The following is an 18,282-nucleotide window of genomic DNA, read 5'->3' on the forward strand; positions in this document are numbered from 1 at the left end:
CAAGGGCTCGATGAGCTCTCTCCACTAAAAAATGAGGGGATAATAATCCCGCACCCACCACAGTTGTTAGCAATTTCTCTATATACTCTTCCATCTTGCCCGTGTTCGTACTCTCCGGTATGCCTAAGACGCATATGTTGTTTCTTCGACTGCGCACTTCTATGTCCTCATTTTTAGCCACTATGACTTTGAGCAACTTGTCTATTTGCGCTGTCGTTTTCTGTACTTGGGCGGTGGGGTCCTCAACAGTGGAGATGCGCTGCTCCGCTTCTGGGGAAAGATGGCGGCCGAGTAGGAAGCTCGGTCGGAGAGCTCCCGGTGCACCCGTGATTTATCACAACAGCGGTTGGGAAAAAAAGCTTCAAACACGCAGCATTGAAACAAGATGCACGGAATACATTGCGGTGCATAGCAGAGATCTACTCTAGAATGAGACAATAATAAACAGCAAAACGACCAACAAACGATCAAATCTAAAGCGGTGCTTTCTACCTGCAAACTGTGCGTGCGTGGCATGGTGCTTCTCTTTGGACTCTTTGGACTCCCCCCTCTCCCTCTGAACAGCGGAGAGAAGGGTGAAACGTGGCGTTCCACTTGCGGTGCCTCAGAGGCGGAAGGCATACTTTATGATTTCGACCCGTACCCAGCGTCCGTGAGGGTTGTCGCCAGAGCGGACGGGAGCCTTGGAGTAAACAGCGGAGCAAGTAAGGCGTTGAGGAATCCCGGAGCTCACTTCACAGCGGGGGCAGGTACGGGGCAGTGGAGCGCTGCGAGGAGGGCGAGGTTGCGCTGCCGCCGTGCCTCCGGAAGACTGAGATTTCAGTTCCGGGGCACGAGTGACAGAGTCAGAGAGCAGAGGCGGCAGGTCGAGGAAAGCTGCAAGGAAAGCTCTGTCACTGTCTCGATAGCGGGTGGAGTGAAAGACACAGTGGGAGACGCGACGGGGCGAAAGATTGACTGCAGGGAAACGACAAGACTTGCAAAAGACTGCAAAAAAGCAGGATTGGAAAGTTTAAAGCGTAAAAGCGAGGCAAAAGAAACAAATAACTTTTTCAAGACAGAGTGTGTTTGGGTATTGGAAAACCTCCACTGCAAAGTTAGTTATAATACAGGCTATAACTTTAGCAGTGTTAATAGTCAGCTCTATCAATATCTCCTGCTCTGTCAGACATATAAACATTTTCAACCTTGCCAAGTCACAAATATAAATATAAAGATAAAAGAGAAAAATTCAGCAAACAATCAGCATATGAGTAAAATAACAGAATCAATACAGGAGGAAACAGAGGAGAAAACGCCTCTAGATTCAAAAAATCAAGCTAAACCCAAATTCGAAGCAGAACCCCAGCCTAACACAGCGAAATCCTTCTACAGTCTGCGGAATAGAAAGTTTTTAAGTCAGGAGCAGTTTCCAAAAGGCATTACCCCAAGAGTGAGCAGAAAAAAACAAAAAACCTCACTTAAAGGCTACCTAAGGAATAATTCAGAGAAGGGAGAAAACAACTTGGAGTCTATTCAGAAATCTAAAGTAAAAATAAAAGTTACTCCCTCTCTTAGGTCTTATTTTAAAATCCAGCAGCAAGAACAGAGCTCGGAATCTTTTAGCTCCTTAGAAACACAAAGAATATCGGAAGTTTTGGAAAGTGAGAAAGAGGATATAACAACCAAACTACCGGATACTTATTCCTTAAGAAAAGAGAAACAGCGAGCAGCTCCTATTCTAGCCGGAAAATCGAGTACAGGTAGCGTAAAGAAAGGGAGAAAACCCCGATCTAAGAAAAAGAACTTGGTAGAGAATATGAGTTTGGAAGAAATCTGGAAAATTAAAGAAAGCGGTTCAGAAGAGAAAGCGCTAACTCATATGGCGGAGGGGGGCGCAGATTTCTCTGCTGCAGTAGCAGCAAATACAACTGCAAACATAACTGAAGAGGTCCAAGATAAGGAAGATGATGACTCTAGGTCTGTAGAGTTTAACAAGGATATAACAAAAACCCATACAGATGAACTTCTTGAAAAAATATGGGTAGAAATGAAAGAGAAATTCTCTATCTCCGAATCGAAACAAAACAAAATACAGGAGGTTTGCGAGAAATTGGACAGCAAGCTGAACGCACTAGGTGACAGAGTAACAGCAGTAGAAAATGAAGTTTCCAGTTTGGACAAAAGGGTGGAGAAAAACAGAAAGGAAATAAACTCTTTGAGATTGGAAAATAAAACCATGAATGAAAAACTGGAATCCTTAGAAAACCAAGCGAGGAAAAATAACATAAGAATCCTAAATGTGCCGGAGAATCAAGAAGGTAAGGATGTTAAAGCATTTGTACTGGCACTTTTGATGGAACATTTCCCATGGGCAGACAAAGGAACTCTAGATGAGGATATACAGAGAGTGCACAGAGATCCTTATGGAAAAAGCAAAGATTGGAAAACCCCTAGAAAGATCTTAGTCAATTTCAAAACATATACGCTGAAGGATAGGATCTTGGGAGAGGCATTGAAAAAAGGGACGTACAACAAAGATAGTTGGAATTTTAAAATAAGATCAGACATGTCAAAAGCCTCTCAGACCAGACAATGGGAATTGGGAAATCTAATGTCTGAATTGCAAAAACTAGGTGCCACGGTGCAAATGAAATTTCCACCCTCATTACGGATTATGTGGAGAAATAAAATGCGCAATTTAAGAGAGCCTGAAGAGGTGAAAAACTTGATAGAGCAAATCAGAACTCAAATGCGCGAAGAAGAACCTCTGAGTTAATTGTTCATAAACAAATCATATAGATTACTTGATAAACCTGTAACTTATATAATCCTGTATAAATTCTGAAATACAAAAAAAAAAAAAAAAGGATATATATATATATATATATATATATATATATATATACATATAACAAGAGTATAAGGAGAAACAGATTTAATCTACACTTAAGGACAAAAACATAGAATAAATATGAAGGAGCTATAAACCAACCAACTAATTTCCTTCTTTTAACTGTACATAGATAAAAATCACGGGGATGGGATCGGGAAGCCAAAAGGGTTATGAAGATAACCGAAGGAGAAGAAGATGGAGGCTTCCCCGGGGAGGGTAACTTTAAAGCACGATTTAGAAAGTATAAAATTACACAAAAAAGGGTGGGGAGCAAAATAGGGAAAAAAAACCAAAAAATTCCTCATCTGCGAATATTCAGAAAACTAAAACAACTACGAGTGAAACATAATTCTCAACAATCGAACAGAATAAATGGGGAGTGCATGTAGAGATGTAAAAATCCTTTCCTGGAATGTGAATGGGCTGAGAACAAAAAGCAGAAGGAATAAAATCCTAGAGTATATCAGAACTGGGAAAAGCGAGATAATAATATTACAAGAAACTCACTTGTTAAAAGAAGAATGGGACCAAATAATTAAGAACTTATGGTGGGTAGATACCTTAATATGCACAACACAACAATGTAATATTAAGGGAATAGCGATAAACTTTAAAAAGTCCTTAAAAGCTACTATAACCAGTTCAGAGGTAGATAGTAAAGGAAGATGGGCCACAGCTAATGTTAGAATAGGAAATTCTCCCATTACTATCGCAGGGTATTATGGTCCGAACTTGGATGACCCTGATCCGCTGCGAAAATTGTACTCACAACTATTACTAACTACCTCTCCCATAATATTGGGAGGTGATTTTAACCTAGTAATGGACCTAAAACTAGACAGATCACCACCGGGTAGACATACTAACTTAAAGAAGATGAGACAATGGATTATGACTTATAAAAGGGATTTCAATCTGGTAGACATTTGGAAAAACAAAGGAGAAAAATCACACCCGTTTACTCTACACAACAAACAACTGGGACACAAATCAAGGATCGATTTCTTCCTGGTTAGTAATGAACTATCAAAGAAAGTGAAAAGAGTATCTCACCCACCAGCTCACCTCTCAGACCACTCAGCAGTACAACTAGAATTACAAATCATAGAAAACATAACTGAAAGGAGATTCACAGTTGAAAGAGCTTTGCTGAAAGACGAAGAAATTATAAAGGAGCTGGAAACTGAGACAAATATCTTCTTTGAGTTAAATGCGTCAGGTACCACAGAACAAATAATCTGGGATACTTATAAAGCCGTTATAAGGGGTAAACTCTTGAGTTTAGGGGCACACAAAAACAAACAAGTAAAACAAGAGATCTTAGACTTGGAATCAGAGATCAGCTCCTTAGACATCGCTATACTTACAGAACAAGAGGAGGAAAAGAAACAAGATCTTCTTAGTAAAAGACAGACGCAAAAAGATAAAATTGATCAAATCTTAGAAGAGAGGCTACAGAAAAAATGGGACTCGAGCAAACTGGCGAAACATGAGTTTGGTGAAGGTTGCGGAAAATGGCTGGCATGGAAGCTTAAATCAGATCTAGCTAAAAACAAAGTGGAAAGTATTATCCCGGATGATCAAACAACTTCAACCTCTGATGAATACACTATCAAGCATGAATTCTGGAAATTTTTTAAAGATTTATATACGGAAGATATAAATCCCTCGGATCAAATGATTAATTCTTACTTGAAAGATGCAGCACTTCTAAAACTTGAAGAGAATGAAAGAGAAGCTCTGGATAAAGAAGTTCAAGAAGAAGAAGTGGCAGATGCCATTAAAAGTCTGAAAAAGGGAAAAGCCGCAGGGCCGGATGCCTTACCAAACGAATTATACATGAAACTGAAAAACTCCATACTCCCTCATATAACTAAACTAATTAACCGAATTTTAACACAACAGAAAACCATACCAGACTCCTGGAACGATGCCATAATCACAATCATTTTGAAACCCGGCAAAAACCCTCTTAAATGCGAGTCATACCGTCCAATATCATTATTAAACACGGACTATAAAATATTTCCTAAAATAATGGCAGCTCGACTAGGGAGAGTACTATCAAAATTACTACATCAAGACCAAAAAGGTTTCATTAAAGGAAGATATCTACATGAAGTAACACAAGAGCTCCTAATCGCAATAGATATCGCAACAAGTGAGAAAATTCCTCTTACCATACTTGCTGTTGATGCCGCAAAGGCTTTTGATAGGGTCAACTGGGCCTTCCTTGAGAAGGTTATGGTCAAGAACAATTTCGGACCTCACTTTATCAGTATGGTAAACCAGATATATAAAGATCCAAGATCAAAGGTCCTAATTAATGGTAGCCTAACAGAAAATATAAAGATAACCAGAGGAACGAGACAGGGTTGTCCACTCTCCCCTTTACTATTCAATTTATATATCGAACCACTGGCAAATAAGCTAAGAAACAATAATAAAATCACCCCATTCAAACATGGCACATGGGAGAAAAAAATCGCTCTTTATGCGGACGACTTAATGATTTTTACTGAGGATTATCCAAAAGCCAAGGCAAGTATCGAGAAAACTTTAAAGACATTCGGAAAAATCTCAGGATACCTGGTGAATCAGACGAAGACTGAGGTCATGACATGGAACACGATCTTTCAAAGCAATTTTATAAAAAACGAAATAAGGTACTTAGGAATTCTAATAAATCATGATATAGCGAAGATTGCAAATAGAAACCTAAATAAAGTTGCCGGAGAGGTAAGGAAATTGCTTGAGACATGGACCTCTCTACCGTTGAGCTTGATTGGGAGATCGAATATAATCAAGATGACTGTCTTACCAAAGTTTACCTTCTTATTTAACGCGATACCAATGGAATTTGGAAAGTCAGAACTAGCTCGAGCACAGAGAAACATAACGAGCTTCTTATGGGCAGCAAAAGGATCGAGGATTGCATGGAACAAGATCAGGAGGAGCAAGAAAGATGGTGGGTTGGCCAGCCCAGACTTGGTGGAGTATTGCAGAGCTTTCCAATTTAAAAATATTAAAGTATTACTAAAAAACCATGAATACTACCCTGCCTATTTTAAAGTAATCACAAAATCAGAGGATCATGCGTTGTTCAAGTTCGGACACCCCAAATACTTCAAAAAAATAAAGCTCAAGATATTAAGGGATGCAGCAAAGATGTGGACACAAATTAGAGGCATTCTACAAATACCGTATTATAGCAAATGGGCTCCTATCTGGGAATCTCCGGGAACCCCAGAATGCTTAAAAGACACTCTCGCACTGGCTTTAAAAAGAGCCGACATCAAATATTGGGGACAAATACTAAATGGTCCAAACTTAAAAACATGGTCAGAACTGCAAGAAATGACTAACAATACTCTATCTAAATTTAAATATTATCAAATGCTAAGCTGGTCTAGAACTTTGCCCAGTATAAACAGTAATGAAAAACTGGAAGATGACATGATCAAAACAACGCGATTACCAAAAGAAGTAGCAAAGTGGTACTGGGCTCTGATAATGCCCAATGATATCAACGTCAATATGGAAACCCAAATATGGGGGAAAGACATTGTAATTTTGGATTTGGACTTAATTTGGGAAAAATCAGTAGATAAATGCTGGTCCAACCTGAAATCCGCGGCTCTGAAGAGAAATCATTTTTATACAATCCATAGGGCGTACTGGACACCAAAGAAACTCTCCAAATTTAAAAATGCTGGAATAAAGAAATGCCCTAAATGTGGAGAGGAAAAATCAGACGACATCCACATGTTTAAAAACTGCCCTCAATTGAAAGAGTTTTGGGACCAAGTCGGTAAGACCCTGAGCATTATCCTGTCCAAACAACTAACTGTGAGTATTACTCTTATTCTTTTTGGGATATTAGACTCAGGTAATGAAGGGGGGCTTACTAAGGAACAGGAGAATCTCCTCTTTGTGTTAATAGTTCTTGCAAGGAGAGAGATTTGTATCAAGTGGATAGGACCCTCTTGCCCAACTCACGCAGAATGGCTGAACTCGGCAATAAGAACCAACAAACTTGATAAGCTAAGAAATGTAAGCAAAAGATTTAAGTTTTGGGATAGTTTTGAAACCTTCTTAAACCCCAATTAAGTATCAAACTTAAGTCCTATGATTAATGCGATATATCTTCTGGTGGACAAGTATGGTACTTGCCAAAGTGGCTAGCCCCCCTCGATCCAAGCCAGAAGCTTTGATATGTAACGAGTAAAGGAAACTCCTCAAACCAACAAGAGGTCAAGACTCCCCAGCCAAGAGAGACCAAGGGGCAGTGCCGGAAAAGAGCAAAGAGGCAGATACCTGATACTCCGTAATCATACAGTAATCGCAAGATGAGGACAAAAAAAAAAAAAAAAAAGCTGGTAATAATGTGTCTGGGAGTGCTTCCAGGTGGCCGTGGCGGTCCAAGGGCTCGATGAGCTCTCTCCACTAAAAAATTAGGGGATAATAATCCCGCACCCACCACAGTTGTTAGCAATTTCTCTAAATACTCTTCCATCTTGCCCGTGTTCGTACTCTCCGGTATGCCTAAGACGCATATGTTGTTTCTTCGACTGCGCGCTTCTATGTCCTCATTTTTAGCCACTATGACTTTGAGCAACTTGTCTATTTGCGCTGTCGTTTTCTGTACTTGGGCGGTGGGGTCCTCAACAGTGGAGATGCGCTGCTCCGCTTCTTTGATACGCGTCTCAAGGCCCTCAATCCTACGGGCTATCACATCCATTTGTGATGACATCGTGTCCATTTTATCCACGATGGTCGCAAAGCCTTGTCTCACCTCCAGCAATATCGATTTCAAGTCTTCTCCCAATGTTTGCTGTTGTTCCTGCTGTGAGGTTGTTCCTTAAAGATCTGCTTCAGCTTGCTGCTGCCTTGTGGATTTTTTGGGATCAAATGTCAGCTTTGGCTGAAGGGTGTCTGGTTTCCCCATTTTGATACTGTCTTTAGCGCCGGCGTTCTAAAACGGTCAAGGCCTGGTACGCACAATAGCTCTTCATCCAGCCTATAGCGTGCTCTGAGACTCCTTCCAGTGTCCGGCGCTATGCAAATTTATGTACTATTACTCCCCTGCCACTATTAGGGCCGTCTCCACTGATTCTGCTCTTAGTATGAAGGCGCCAGTCACACAACGCTGCAGAAATGAGGATGGCTATGGTAGCAGAGTATGTCCGCCAGTATGGCCTTCAGCGACAATGAGCACTCCCCCGTATTGCACACTTGGCGTATTTCTCGAATTCTAGTTTTCTGAGGGAATGGCACTCCTGTCCAAGCACACTGCACCTCTGTTGTGTAGGCTCTGAGCAGAACCCAATGCACTCTGCCACCATGCTCCAACAGTCAGTACCGCGTATCACTGCCCTCAGTGTAGACTGCGTGCAATACAAGTTTGTCTCCCTGCACTCTTCCTCAGCACAAGCGTACCATTGCTCGATCAGGCATTCTTCAGGAGAGCCCTCGCAGTGTAGAAGCGCCTATCACAAGACCTTGCAGTAGCAGGGACAGGTATGGCACCACACTGCGGCCTTCAATATTGCCGTTATGCGTAGGTGGCGCCCCCTGATGCGCGCACTTTCCCCACTTGTCCCGCTTTCTGATGTGCGGGGGAATATCAGTTCACAACAGTTCTGGAATGTTCCCTTTCTGTAAAGCACAAGTTGTCTCTGTGTGTCCGGCTACGTTTTGGTGCTGCTAGCAGTTTTAATTCACGTGCAATTACAGGCCCAGTTTGGCGTATAATTAAAGGAGATCTACCCCTTGGCACCGAACCCTAAGATGGCTGCCTCCTTGTCTCATCGCGGCGCTGCGCCTCTCCCCTGCACGAAGCTCTTCCACCAAAGCTCAAGTCGCGCTCCGCTCACTGCATTAATATGTTGCTGCAGGTGTCCTCCGGCAACCTACGATGACAGGCAGCCTCCTGATAGCGGTGCGTGTTGTTCGATTTCCACCTCCGATAGCACAGTCTGGCCTGCCTTCCACGTGAGGGACATCGGTCCTCGCGTAGTCTTTCCCACCGCTCGGAGGCTTCAGGCACGCCAGTCACCCTCGCCGGTCCACAATGCCAGCCGCTGTGTACCAGCACCAGAGACCACCAACCGCTCACAAAGGCATACCACTGTGTTCCTAAGATTAGGAGGGTTCGTCCTCACGCTGCTTCAGGCATTGCACCCCGGTTGGGGTAGAATAATTTACGGATGTAAGAGTCGACCTGCGGGAGCCTCACGATGTGGCGGCCATTCCGCTTGTGCGCCCCCATAGCGCCCCCTATGTGACACATGTATTAATGGGATAGGATGAGTTCAAATAAATGTGTCCCATTGGGAGGCCATTAAAATTGAATATGTGTAAACTAATGTTTAAACATTTATACGTGTAATTTCATGCAGGTAAATGTAGAATGACATCTTCGTAATGCTTTACAATTTATACATGTATTAAGGAGCTGCATTTATTGTGTGTGTAGAAATGTGCACATATTCTGTGACTCCTGGTCACTAGTAAATTTGTCTAGAGTGGTCCTTGATAATTAGTTTGGTCCATGCTCATGTTTAGAGTTTAACATGTAATTTGTATTTAACCTTTAATTTAGAATGCGTTTATGTGTATTTTGTTTCCACTGCAGGTATGAAGAGAGGAAGCCCCCGTTAGTTAGCACAGGAGGGTTTTGTTTTCTTTAGGTATAAGAAGCCAAAGTGGCAAGCAGAAGCGTAGTAATGAGGAAGGAGGCCAGTTCTCATGGGAGAGGAATGATCAAGGACGAGCGAAGTTGCAACGTATCGATGTGGGAAAGGTGGTGAAAGTATCCAGTTGTAATCAAACTATGGAAATTCACCGGCAAAGATCATGTGGGATTAACTGCAATTGATACTTTATGCTGAAAAAAGTGAAGGACAGGAGAGTCATCTCAGGTTTTCACAGGGACAATACCTATGCTTTTGCTTGTGTGGATTTAGGCTACTTGGCCCATGGTTGGAGTGCCTTCTACTGAATGCTCCAACAGCTGACACCTACCTGATTTCAGCCTTACCGAATGCTTCTTAGCCTAGGGTTGCCCCTTTTAAGATAGTGTAGGGAGAGATAGCTTGCTCATGCTTACTTTGGAAAATCGTTTAATGAAATTTAATACTCACTTATTTTTCCTGATCGTATGTATCATCTTCAAAGAGCTAGGTGTCTGTTTTGTATAATTGTATAATATAGGGTAAATCTATTCAGGAGATTTGGTCTTATCTTGGTCTTTCTGTACTTTTATATGATTATGTTGAGATTGGTCTACACTGATTTGTTTCTAAATGTATAATTAAACCATACTATATTCAGATTAGGTTGTCAAGTGGATTATCGTGTGGCTACATGTTTGGCACTAAATTGAGATGTTAGCAAGTGATAGTTTCTCCCTTTACCAGCCCCATCGGAATTATGAAATCTACGGAACCATCATGGATCCCTTAACATTCACTGAGAGATTTCGACTGCTAAACACAGGCAAAAAATCCAGGTGAAGGTCTGCCCTAAAATGAGAAATTACCAGAGGAATCGGACACAGAATCACTGATTCCCCTAGTAATTTCTCATTTCTATGTAGACCCTCAGGATCCAATTCATAGTGATCTGGATTCTGTACACCCCAAAAGTCACTGGTCACCCGATATCTGTAACTCTGAGGGTGCAGAAAATCCCACCCGTTTACATGGCTACTCATAATGAGGGCCCCAGAGATAGACACAAAAACACTTTAAGATAGCAGAGTAGGAATGATATTTCTAAAGTCCTGTTGTCATCTACAATTTTTGAGAAGTTGGTATCAGCTATAAAGGAAATAAGAGGGACTTATTATATAGAAGGTTAGGCAAGTGAATGTATATTATGGCTGCTTTCATTATGAAGATCAATGCCCCCTAGGACGAATAAACCTTAATGGCCCCATGAAGTAATCATTATGAATAGGTTTCACCAACCGAAGCAGTAACAAGGATCAATGGGCCCAGGCATTAAATTGTTTCTAGGCAACTGTGGTGTAATTGTCTGTTGATTAGCAAGTGGAACAAGGGTACGCCACCAGTTTCAAGTTAGCCGGGATTACAATCAATAATACCCTAAAACTGGTCCCAGTATGCTTGTTTCTGGTCCAGGGAGAACCTGGCTTGGCAGTTCGTGCTGGACTGGTCCCATGGGGAGCAGGGTCAAGACTGATTTGCATATATCTGGATCTAAACTGGAATGGTGTGGTGTGCAAAATAAATTATGGATTTAACCCAGTTCTGTGACTTTGGGCGAATGTTTGATTTGTTCAGCATTCCGTCCATCATCTGTTCTTTTTGCATTTGTCGCCCTACGGAGGAAGGGGATGGCCAGATGTGGTCCCATGCTGATTACCCCATCAGATTCAAGCTAGCCTGGTTGGTATACCTTGAAACTGGTCCCAGAATGCTTGTGTCTGCTCCAGTGAGGACCTGACCTGGTAGTTCGGGCTTGCCTGTTTCCATGGGAAGCAGGATCAAGGCTGTTTGCATATGGCTGGGTCGCAACTGGAATGGCATGGCACGCAAAAAAGATGGTTTTAAACCAAAGCTCTGTACTGGGGGTGCATTTTTTATTTGTTCAGCATTCTGTCCATCATCTGTTCTTTTTGCATTTGTCTCCCTAAGTGGGAAGGGTATGCCCAGACGTGGTTCCTATGCTTACTACGCCACCAGATTCAAGCTAGCCCAGGTGATGAGGCGTGATACCCTGAAACCGGTCCCAGGATGCTTGTTACTGGTCCAGTGAGGACCTGGCCTAGCAGTTCGGCTGGACTGGTCCCATGACGAGCAGGGTCAAGACTAATTTGCCTATGTCTGGGTCTAAACTGGAATGGCGTGGCGAGCAAAAATACGATGTATTTAACTAAGTTCTGTGACTGGGGGTGAATGTTTGATTTGTTCAGCATTCCGTCCATCATCTGTTGGTTTTGTATTACTCCTCAGGAGGTGTCATACTCTATAGTGGATCATGCATTGCTGGTGGTCAAAATCATATGCCTGGGATCTAATGTGGACTAGAGGAACAGCCAATAAGCCTCTGAGTTACACCCAGACACCCAGCACTTGCTGAGGGTTAACCTGGGACCTGACAGTTTAGTGGACAGGTAAGTGCGTTAGGCCATAGCCAGATGAAAGTCATTTCATTTATTGCCTGAATGATTACGTTTGCCACCTTGCTGGGGTGGCATAGTGAGCAAAAGAATGATGGATTTAACCCAGATCTCTTGACTGGTGGTGAATGTTTGGATTTGTTCTGTATTCCGTCCATCAATTGTGTGTCTTTCACCTTGCTGGGCCCAACCTTGCTGAGATCATGTTGTGGAATTCACCGAGCAAGGACCTGCCAACAACCATGGTTTTCTTCAGGATTCATTTTGGCTTGAGAATGAGATTATCTTTTTCCAGGGAATGTATTCAGACACTAAGGTCAAGGTGACGTCTTTGGGGGAGCGACAGCAGCTAATCTGGCAGCTCATTCGACGTCATTCATCATGTCTTCATCCTGTTCAACTGTCATTCACATTTTGCTTCTGCTCTCCACAGTGCACAGTAATAGGTCAGCCCACTTTAGCTATTGGCTTCTTGCTTTGTGACTGATGGAATTTGCCTAATTACATGTGCATATCGACCTAAAAAAAGTGCACTTCAATGACAGGGTTGCTAGTCCAACACTTGACTTTTGAATGCTTTTTTCCCCATTCTTTATCCTTCATTATTTCTTCTAATCATCCTTCTGTTTTTAAAGTTTATCTTCGGGTAAAATCATTTCAAGGCCACTAGTGGATTTTCTCCGTACCAACAATAATCATATTGTCATGTGATGTTCATTAACGCAAAAATTGTGTATAAACCTGGTGAAAGTACACTTGCGTGCGATGAAGCACCGGTGTTGGCCAATTTAAATGATACACAATAGTTATTTTTTTTAAACATAAGATTGTAGCATCAAAGTGTAGCCAGTATGTTTTCTTTATATTTTATGGTATACCTTCATTAAAAAAAAATGAAGCATTGCACCAGGTTGTGAAGACCAGGCCTATTGGCTTTACAAATGCTTGTTTGTCTCCTCTTTTTTCTCTTATCCCTTTGACCTCTCTCTACTTTCATTGCACTTGTTTTCTACTTACAGCACTTTCATTCTTCCTTTACCGCCCACCTCCCTGTGTTCCCCTGTACCCATGTGCACACCACTGGCAAGTCCAAAGACGTTTGTGGTGTGAGCTGTCCTGTAGTGCTGGTCTGACAAGTCAGTGAGTGGGGCAGCTTTTTGGGCTGTTTGTGGGGCTGTTTTCTGGTCTGTTATGCAAAATAAAATCTGGCATTTGTAAAGTAAGAACTAATCACCCCTAAGGTTCCCAAGGCGCTGGGGGCCTCTGGGAGGTTAATTGAGCTATTGCCCAGAGTCACATGGTGCTGTGCTGAGGTGAGCTGCCGCCAACGTGGGGGCAGGGGCGGCTGTAGGCTTATGGCGGCCCTGGGCAGGAAGCGTAGGTAGGTGGCCCCCGGAGGAACGCTGGCACGGAGGCCAGTGAAGAGGAGGGGTGGAGGGGGGGGGGGGTCAGGGTGTTTGGAAGTGGAACAGAGCTGGAGGCGCCAAATCCCTGCCAGGGGCCGCCACACAAATATATATCCATCCTCAGAGGATTATTATATTAACGATATATATTGGCGTGGCGGCAGCTGGGGTTTGGCGTCCCTGTGCAGGTGCACAGCTTGCACATGCCTAAGGCCGCCCCTGGTGGGGGATTGAATCTTTAGGCCCGGCCCTCAAGGAGTCAGCCAGCCGCTCTAGCTGCTGTGCCACATCTCTCCTCAGGCCCGTTTTTACTAAAACACTTATACAACGTGTCTTTGCACTTTCAATAGTGCCTCAATTTGTAAACCTGAGACTCTTTTTTAGCACTCACTAGGGTGACTTTTATTTTGGTATCCTGACCTATTTTAACACTCCGAACGTCAAAAACTGAACATGTGTTCGAGGGGGGATTCTTGTGCCTGCTACACACCGTGCGAATTCTGTGCTTCAGATGCTCCTCTTTATGAGAGAATTAATGGATTAGATGAAACATGCTGCACGGCACGCCTCGTTCGCTCCCTAGGGCCTTGAACAAAGTGTCCTGCTAGAATACCTGATATGGTAATGCCGCATAATCCAAGGCCTCGCACGAGTCTGGTTAATGGAATGAGACTGGTGAATGGAATGCTCCTAGGGCATGTTTATTCAAACCTTATGTATTATAGGTTCATATTACTGGAGCAAGTGAACCGTGGCACTTCCACAGGCAGACTCTATGAGCCGTACAGACTCAAGATGTATATGTGTGTTATTATTTTTGTCATTGTTTAAATCTCTAATATCAGAAAGACGTCAAGCCGTACCGACATTATTTAATATATATTGTTTGGGGTGAGTGAAATCGCAGTGTGGCAAATATTTGTTCTTAATTCGTGAGCTTTAAGTGGGAAGGGTGAAAAGTACTTTTTTAAAGGCTGCTATAGTATTCCTTGGCAGAACAATACATCTTTTTCATCAGAGTGGAAGGAGGAATTGGTAGAAGTTCCCAGCAGGCGCGCCACTCCTGTTGGGCTAAAAGGGCTCTGTACTCCCTATTTAACTCTCAAAAAAGCTTAAAAACAAACATTTTTTGTGTAAATGGATCGCTTAAACGGGGTGCGTTAAAAAAAAAAGTTTACTTTACTTAAATGCTAGCACAGACGTCGGGGCTGCTGGCCCCAGCATGCCACCATTCATTCCTGTGATGGCCGCCGTGGCCTGTGCATGTAAGAGCGGTGGGGCGGTAGGGCCAGGTGGGTGGAGGGCTTGGGGGTAGGGGGGGGACGGGACGATTTCGACAGATGATGACGAGGGAAAATTAGTTATTTATGTGATTTTCCCTCCAGGTCGTTTGTTGAAAATCCCCCCACCAGGACTACCCCCCCCCCACCTGCACGGGCAGCAGCTGTGTGATGGTCTCAATCATAGGGACTTGCAGTTTGAGGCCTACCTCATGACTGTTCGTGAGGTAGGTAACTTATAGTGAGCCACTATGAGTTTGAATTTTGTGAACGGAACTTTTAGTACAAAGATCGGTTTGAAAAATTATTTTCTATTTGTAAAATGTCGGTGCGCAATTTTCAACCCCTTTTTGACAATGGATATTTGGTACATCAGAACCTTAGACTTCAAAATAAAAACAAGTGTGTTGAAAATATAGATTTGTGGTAAGATGCAATCATAGATTTAATTTCCTTCTGACAACACCTTTGCTTTACTTCTTAAAAGCAATAAAACTTATCACCATGAAGCCTCAAATGACTCCATCAATTGAAGCATGCTCCTAAAAGCCTTTAGATTTTCTCGTTAACCAACTGTACACATATACATTTATTTCAGATAGCAGCCATCCTTGCGAAAAGGCTTGTTTCCTCTTTTGCTGTCTGCCCCTACCTTGGCTTCATACAACAGGATGTGACTTTCCTTCTTGAATGGTTGGGTTTTAATTGTTTTTTAAAGTGTACATTTTTTAATTGTAAAAGTTAAAAAAGTTGAAAAGGATTGAGAAATATTGCCTCTAATTGATCTCATGCAAAAACAACAGTTGATGGACAGAATGCAGAACAATGTCATACATTCACCCAGTACAGAGATCTGGGCCTAAATCCATCGTTTTTTTGCTCACCATGCCATTCCAGTTTGAACACAGTCAAATGCAAATCAGTCTTGACCCTGTGCCCCATGGGAACAGTCCAGCCCAAGTTGCCAAGCCAGGTCCTCCCTGGACTGGAAACAAACATCCTAGGACCGATTTCGGGCTTTCAGCCCTCATCAGCCAGGATAGCTTGATTCCAGTGGCATGGAGAGCATGGGACTCATGTCTGAGCATACCCGGCCCACTCAGGGTGACGAATGCAAAAACAACAGTTGATGGACAGAATGCAGAACAATGTCATACATTCACCCCAGTACAGAGATCTGGGACTAAATCCATCAATTTTTTGCTCACCATGCCATTCCAGTTTGAACCCAGCTATATGCAAATCAGTCTTGACCCTGTGTCCCACACACAACAACCAGATCATTCAAAAGCAATTTACACGCAGAGGAAGCATTGTATGTTTTTGCATTGCTTCTCATGCCTCATGGTATCGCGTTGCACTCTCTCTGTAATCAGCCCACTTGCAAGGTGCTTTTACACCCCGATTGGGAACAGTTCAGAGCAGAAATTGTTCCTACATTGGGATCAGGGCCTGATTGGAAATCCAAAGCAGCCCTGGCAATGTTGACGGACAAGCCTCCCCGCTGCTTTTGTTACTGGGAGCCAATATAGCAGCTCCACTGCAAAAATGGCCCTCACAGCAGCAGAATCGGCACCAGCCTCCTGGGGAAATGCCGATGTCCGCTACGCCAGTCCGACCCTGATCAGGATACACTGGCTGTGGAACACCAAACTCTATTTTACAGGCGGAACATCTAGCAGGTAAAATCCCTGTGAGAAAAGGTTACATTGTAGCCCAGACCCATTCTATGACCCCTGCCTAGACCACAGACAAGGCACTAGGGGAGCATGGCATGCTTCCCCCTGCCAGCCAGCATTCTCCAGTGCCTACTTCACCTTCTTTATACCCTCCTTCCACCTCTGCCTTAATACAGCCCCTTGCTCAATTTTACCACAGCCTCCTGAACTTTGGTGGGGAGTTTGCACCCTGTCAGTACTATAAAACCTGACATCAGAGCCATGATGGACTACTTAAAGTGCCTGTGGCTAGATCAATAGGGATGAAAGGCCCAGTTATCATATTCTACCACATCTGCAAATACAAAGCATTGGTACATCTCCACACTTTAACTTAAAAAACAGAGAGACTGCAAGATTCCATTAGAATACAATAGAGAGAGGCACGTGATATTGTATTGTATTGTCATTTGTCAAACAGTTTTTTAATCCTTGAGAAGCCCAAAGCACAGATAAGGCTGACTTTTCTTGGCTGTTTTATTGACCTACTGTTCGTTGGCCTTGTGGGACGCCTTTGTGAGCTGCAACTCGTGTTGGAGGGACCCCTGTTGAGACCAGGGCTACAGGGTAACAGGGCTACGCAACAATTAATCCCTGCATCGTTCCTACCACCCTGGGAGAGGACTACAACCCCCAGGGAGCAACACTATCACCACAGCTGCCGCGAGTGAGGGGGAGGCGTGGTCATCATGCATAAAGTGCTGCCTCTCACCCCGAGACCGGGACACGCGCGGGACAATGACCGGACGGAGCCCGGACCAAGGGCAGGCCCGTCTGAGCCCATCAGAGACAGGAAGAGACTGGGCTGGGCCACCCCTCTAACGTGTGGATCGCAAGCATTGTTCCTGGTAGTTTCTCTTGCTGTAGATATCTGGTTGTTGGCTAATCGTGAGCAAGTGTAAGGTGGGTGAGTGGCTCAGGAGTGATGTGGACACTAGACACATTTCTTTCTAGGGCCAAATCAGTGCTAAGCCGTGAGTTCCAGCTAACTGAACGCAGGCTGTTGCTGGAACCCCAACAACCATCAAGGAGTATAGTGTTGTCACCTCTTCCTGAGCATATTGCCACTGATGATGGAACCCTACTGTCTAGACAGACCTCCCTGGCATGTTCGCACTCTCTACCCTCCAGCCGGGAAAGCTCAGCCCACACCCCCAAGACCCCTATGGTCCTTACGAGGAGACAGAAGTCAAGTCAGGTCTGTGGTGGGGAACCGCCATCGAAAAAAGGAAAGCTCGAGCTCCCTCGAAGCCTATTGAACAGGTACCAAGAGCTGCTAAACGCAAGGCAGGTGAAAACGGGAGTGAAGGCAGTTTAAAGCATAACAATGCCCACAACAATTCACGTATCACAAGTGCTACCACCGCTACATTTGACTCACTATCATGTCCATCTGAGGATGTATTTTTACATGGATAGAAAATAAATTCTTAGCCTTGATCAACTCGCTATTAGAAAAACTGACTCTGATAGAGGGAAGGTTGGCAAGAATTGAGCAGTATACCTCTAGTGCTCTGTCACTTAATCCTAGTGTGCGGCAGGGAGAAGAGCTGGGCTCACAGCTGGTGACCAAAACAGACTCCAGGGCACCCCCAAATTCAGTACAATGTCACCCTCCCCCAGCCATAGTAGTACCCATGGCTAACCAAACCACCGATCTTACCCAAAGCATTGTACCCCATTCATTAGCATCGACAGTGGGTGACACCCGTACTCGGGCTCCTCAATAACATTTCAGTAATAATTTGCATGCCCCCACATTTTTACACCTCCCCCTAGATGCGACACCCTGCACAGTGGTTCTGGCCAATGTTCCTGTGTTACCGTCTGCTTCACAGGAATACTGGTCTTCATT

This window comes from Lissotriton helveticus, chromosome 5_1 (genome assembly GCF_964261635.1).
Source record: "Lissotriton helveticus chromosome 5_1, aLisHel1.1, whole genome shotgun sequence".
NCBI lineage: Eukaryota > Metazoa > Chordata > Amphibia > Caudata > Salamandridae > Lissotriton > Lissotriton helveticus.